Source organism: Myotis daubentonii, chromosome 18 (genome assembly GCF_963259705.1).
Source record: "Myotis daubentonii chromosome 18, mMyoDau2.1, whole genome shotgun sequence".
Classification (NCBI taxonomy): Eukaryota; Metazoa; Chordata; class Mammalia; order Chiroptera; family Vespertilionidae; genus Myotis; species Myotis daubentonii.
The window spans coordinates 30,540,666-30,546,665 of NC_081857.1; positions in this window are offsets into that span (position 1 = coordinate 30,540,666).

Genomic DNA, 6,000 nt, shown 5'->3' on the forward strand with positions numbered 1-6,000 from the left:
GACTTGTTCGCTATTATCTCCTCAGCACTCAGTCCATAATACAAACTCGATAATTTTTGTGTAATGAGTGATTAAATATGATTACCTAACCTACTCACACCTCCGCCTACCAATTAGTTCTGTTGTAATAACATTAATATATTTTGATGGCCCATTACAGTTTTTAAATAGCATATTCTTATTTGCTATTAATAGTTTCTACACACATTGTTTGTTTGTCTTTTTATCTTAACAATGACCCCCAAATTAAGGATAAAAAATTGAAGCAGAGAGAAGTAACCAAGCTAGAAAGTGCCAAGATCTTAATCCAAATTCAGGTTTTGAGAAATGCCATGATGTCTGACACCAACTGCCAGAGTTAGGCCAAACTTCACAGGTCAAGGGCACAGTCCTCCATAAGGCTGTCCTCACTTCAGACACCAGTCCCAAGTTCAGGTCCCAGATGGCCTCCAGTTCCAGTGGAGGTCGGAACTGATATGGCATGTTCCCTATCATACGTCATATTGTTACACTGTCCAATGGCCAGACCCCACCAGGCAAACAAAGACACTCATGTCAGGTAGGACATTTTCGGGGCCTAGAGATCACCTTCCAGCAGCTGAGGGCAAAGGCCAAATCTCTCTTTGGGTAAAGTTAATTCTTCACTATACAGGGGAGTTTTATTCTTTCTTTAAGTTCCAAATCTAGTGCCCTTGGCACACTGTTTAATCTTTGTTCTCAACGTTTTCCAGTCTGCTTCAGGTCACAGTTGCCCTGTGGAATGGAGAAGGTTGAGTAGACCAACAACCAATCATGGCCTCAAAAAAGCAAGAGGACAGAAGGAAGCAAAATTCTTATTATCAAACAAGAAATGTGCTGTTTACAAAGGAAATGATTACAAATTCTCTTCTTTTTTTAACATCATGTTGAAATATGATCTAGTGACTCTATCTGTTAATAAGGAAAAGACCAAAGCAATGCCCAGCAGTGACATCAAAGTAATATGACACTGTAGCCTACTTGACATTTTCTGATGATCTACTCCAACACTGTCGCCTATCATTTCCTACAGATTAACATGCCAAGGAAATCTCAGTTATTCATAGGAATGTAAAATGCAACGATTTACTGATGTGGGGGGTGGGAGTTACACACATGTATGTGTGGCTTCTTTCTCCCATTTTTTTACAAGCGTCATCACGATTTACTAACTTTTGAGTAACAGGTGTCATCATGCCATCATTAAGTATCCAAATTTGCAAATTTGAACAAAAAATTGAATATTTGTCTTTGTAAACATTTGTTCACTTGCCTTTCTCCCAAATGTAAAGAAACTTGGTAATATTTTCCTAAAGGGAGGAACTCTCAGGACTGGTTCCAAGCAAGCACACAGGCTGAGGCTGTGGGAGGCTGACACTGGCAGGCACATCCAAGAGAGAGCAGAAAAGGCCTCACTGCCATGAGCTGGATCCCATATTGCCTTACAAACTCCATTCCAGCAAGGCCTTGGGAAGAAGCAAAATGAAACGCAGGCCCTTTCACAGGCATTGGTTTATTAAATCTTCCCAACACTTCCACCAACCGGGAGTCAGTATGCCTGTTTCACCGATGGGGGAACTGAAACTTGGGCATGTGGAGACTGTCCCAAGATCATGCAACTGGCAAATGGCTGCATTTGAAACTAACTCTTTCAACATCCATGGGGGAGGACAAAGTGTGTTTTAAGGAAAAGGAGGAACTAGTGAATGGTAGCCTTACACAAACGGCCCATTTCTCATTCCTCCCTGGCACAACTTCCTATTCAAGCCATTAATATTATATTCTGGCTTTTACAAATACTCCATGTCTCTGAATACGGCATAAGACAGCAAGTCGCCCTAACCGGTTTGGCTCAGTGGATAGAGTGTCGGCTTGCAGACTGAAAGGTCCCAGGTCCGATTCCGGTCAAGGGCATGTACCTTGGTTGCAGGCACATCCCCAGTAGGGGGTGTGCAGAAGGCAGCTGATCAATGTTTCTCCCTCATCAATGTTTCTAACTCTCTATCCCTATTCCTTCCTTTCTGTAAAAAATCAATAAAATATATTTAAAAAAAAAAAAAAAAAGACAGCAAGTCTATTGAGGACACAATGGGGTGGCAACCATGGATGGGCAAGAAGGCATTTCTACGGCAGGGGAGTATCGCCAGTGTTCACAGCTGTGGAGCATCCTCCCCAGAAATATCTTTAATTGGTGAAGAAGGTGTTATGGCCAGCTTCAGTCCATCCCTGTTAGAAATACCCCATTCTTAAGTCACATCCCAATTCTACACAGACTTAAAGGTCTGCAGAAACACCCATTACTCTCCCACTTCCACCCTCATAAATACGGTCACCCTAAGACTTAGGCAAGTCAAGAGTAAGTAGTTCCCTGATCACCAGGGGTCCCTGTTTATGTATAAACCTTTTTTTTTTTTTTTTACCACCGAGAATTCTTTCTTAATTAATTTATGTTTCTTCTCTTATTTAAAAATCTAATTCAAGTACCAAAAATTGGAAACAGCCCCAATGTCCATCAGTTTGGAAACTAATTTAAATAAATTATTATAACACATTCATTTAATGGACTATTAAGCTATCATTAAAAAGAATAAAGTAGATGTAGCAAGACTGCCAAAATATAATGTTAAGTGAAAGGGAAGAGCAGGGTGTACAGTGTGTTCCCATTTATAAAAATAAAAGTATTAAATATGTTAACACTTATTTTAGTAAAATAATTAAATTTAAACTTAAATTTACAAAAAATTTCTAGAAGAACACATAGGAAATATTAGAAGTGTTTGAATCTGGCTAATGAGACATACTTTTCATTGTATATCTTTGGCTGTTTGAATTTTATCATGACAAGTATTACTCTTTCAATTAAAAAAACAACCTTAAAATCTTTTTCTCTCAAAAGTTTTCCTTGCCCTGGCCAGTGTGGCTCAGTTGGTTGAGTGTCGTCCCATGCACTGAAAGGTCACTAGTTCAATTCCCCGTCAGGGCACATGCCCAGGTTGTGGGCTAGATCCCAGGTTGGGTGCGTGTAGGAGGCAGCCAATCTATGTTCTCTCTCTCTCTCTCCCTCTCCCTCTCCCCTCCCTCTCTCCTTTCCACTCTCTCTAAAATCAATGGAGCAGCTCAGTGGTTGAGCTTCCACTTATGAACCAGGAGGTCAAGGTTCGATTCCTGGTCAGGGCACATGCCTGGGTTGCAGGCTTGATCCCCAGTGTGAGGCATGCAGGAGGCAGCCGATCAATGATTCTCTCATCATTGATGTTTCTCTCTCTCTCTCTCTCTCTCTCTCTCTCTCTCTCTCTCTCTCCCCCTCTCCCCCTCTCCCTCTCTCTTCCTCTCTGAAATCAATAAAAATATTTTAATATAAAATAAAAGTAAATAAAAATCAATGGAAAAATATCCTCCCATGAGGATTTACAGAAGAAGAAGGAGGAGGAGGAGGAGGAGGAGAAGGAGGAGGAGGAGGAGGAGGAGGAGGAGGAGGAGGAGGAGGAGGAGGAGGAGGAGGAGGAGGAGAAGAAGAAGAAGAAGGGAAAAGAAAAGAAAAGAAAAGAAAAGAAAAGAAAAGAAAAGAAAAGAAAAGAAAAAGAAGGGAGGGAGGGAAGGAGGGAGGGAGGGAGGGAGGGAGGAAGGAAGGAAGGAAGGAAGGAAGGAAGGAAGGAAGGAAGGAAGGAAGGAAGGAAGGAAGGAAGGGAAAGAAAGAAAGAAAGAAAGAAAGAAAGAAAGAAAGAGAGAAAGAAAAGAGAGAGAGAAAGGAAGGAAGAATTACACCTGGTTATCAGGAATATTTAGTTAAATTGGAAGCTATTGGAGGGCACATCGCCATTTCACACCTGTTTGCAAGCCATGTCTTGAATTACAGCATTCAATTTTGAGTGGTTTACCCTGAGCGCCAACATTGTGATTCACGGTCCTGCCTCTGCAGGTTCAGGCCATCTACCTTTTCTCTTCAGCTACTGCCACAGTCCTGTAATGAGTCTCACCGACTCCACTGTTTCTCATCCTCCCTCTCCCAGAATCCATGCCCACACTGCAATCAGAGTGATCTAAAACTTAAATTTGATAGGCATGCTCCCCGTTGCTCTTGAGTTGATGTCTGCTTCCTTTAACAGGGTTTACAGAGCCCTCTGGGTTCTTTAGCCTCATCCTCCCTTTTCTCCCTCTCCTTACTGGGTGCCTCAGCACCTGGCCCTCTGCTCCAAACTCCAGCTAAGCACTGAATTTCCTGTTCCCACTGCTCTCTCTGGCGTCTAACTCTCATTTGCTGCTTGCTCTTTAGGGACCCCACTCCCAAACTTGACTGTAGAGCTGTGACCAGAGTATATGCTCTGCCACGGGCTTTCCTCGATGATGCATACCCTTCTCCTGTTGGAACAAGCACCCTTTCTGTTGAAAGTAATAAATCTCCTATTCAAGTGGCAGATGGTTAAGATCGTTACTTTTGCTTTCATCAATCTTCTAAAAAGGGACAGGAAACGTCAAAGCATAGCAGCGGTTCTCAACCTGTGGGTCGCAACCCCTTTGGGGGTCGAATGACCCTTTCACAGGGGTCGCCTAAATACATCCTGCATGTCAGATATTTACATTACGATTCATAACAGTGGCAACATTACAGTTATGAAGTAGCAACGAAAATAATTTTATGATTGGGGGTCACCACAACATGAGGAACTTATTAAAGGGTCGTGGCATTAGGAAGGTTGAGAACCACTGGCATAGAGGGTGAGAAGAGATCAAATATTAAAGCCAAGAACTCACGGCTAGCAGCCAAGAGGCATGGGGAGACTCGGGTTCCTTACATCAAGACCTCCACAAGGGCCCCTCCTGTCATAGACTCAAAGCTCTAAATCTAGACCAGCCGTGGGCAAACTACGGCCCGCGGGGCAGATCCAGGCCGTTTGAAATGAATAAAACTATTGAAAAAAAAGACCGTACCCTTTTATGTAATGATGTTTACTTTGAATTTATATTAGTTCACACAAACACTCCATCCATGCTTTTGTTCCGGCCCTCCGGTCCAGTTTAAGAACCCATTGTGGCCCTCGAGTCAAAAAGTTTGCCCACCCCCGATCTAGACTCATCCTCACATGTGTGATGACCTTTCAAAGCCTACTCAGAACGCCGTGAATCACTTGAACTCCACTTCCCTTTCCACCCCCCAACCTCCCAACCCCTGCCTGGCTTTTATTTTGATATTCACCAAGGGGACTTCCTGGGTGCACATGGTCCAACAGAGAGCACATGTAAAGGCTTCACACTTGGACAGAAGACCATGAGTTTGTTCATGTATGTTCCCCCACAACACAGAACAGAGACTGGGTTTTTCTGGTTCTTTTATAATGCTCACACCATACCCATTCTTCAAAATCTGTCCCAGTTCCAGATAACTCCAGTTAACAATGAACTCTTCCCACATGAAATGGCAATGGATTACTCAGCTTACCCTTAATCATGTATTGCCTGGGTTTGTTCTCTAACGGTTACAAGGCACTTTCGACAACAGTCGAATGGAAAAATATGACCCTGGGAGTAAAGAGGTCGAGCCTGCAGTCGAGAGTCTGCCACTCTCGGCGTCATCCTGGGCAAGTCACCTTTCTGGGCCTCCGTGTGCCTGGCAGAGTGAGGGTAGAGTGCTGACCTCTAAGGGCCTTCCACAGTCTGTGGGTCTCTGACTCTGAGCTCCTCAAAGTTTGGGAGCACCAGCCACATCCTCTCTCAAGGCTAGACACATAAGGGAGCTCTGTTACTACTTAAATGAAAACCGCTGATAAAGAGGTTGCCGGGCCCCTGACCTTCCAGCCGTGGGCAAACTACGGCCCGTTTGAAATGAATAAAACTAAAAAAAAAAAAAAAAAAAAAAAAAAGACCGTCCCCTTTTATGTAATGATGTTTACATTGAATTTATATTAGTTCACACAAACACTCCATCCATGCTTTTGTTCCGGCCCTCCGGTCCAGTTTAAGAACCCATTGTGGCCCTCGAGTCAA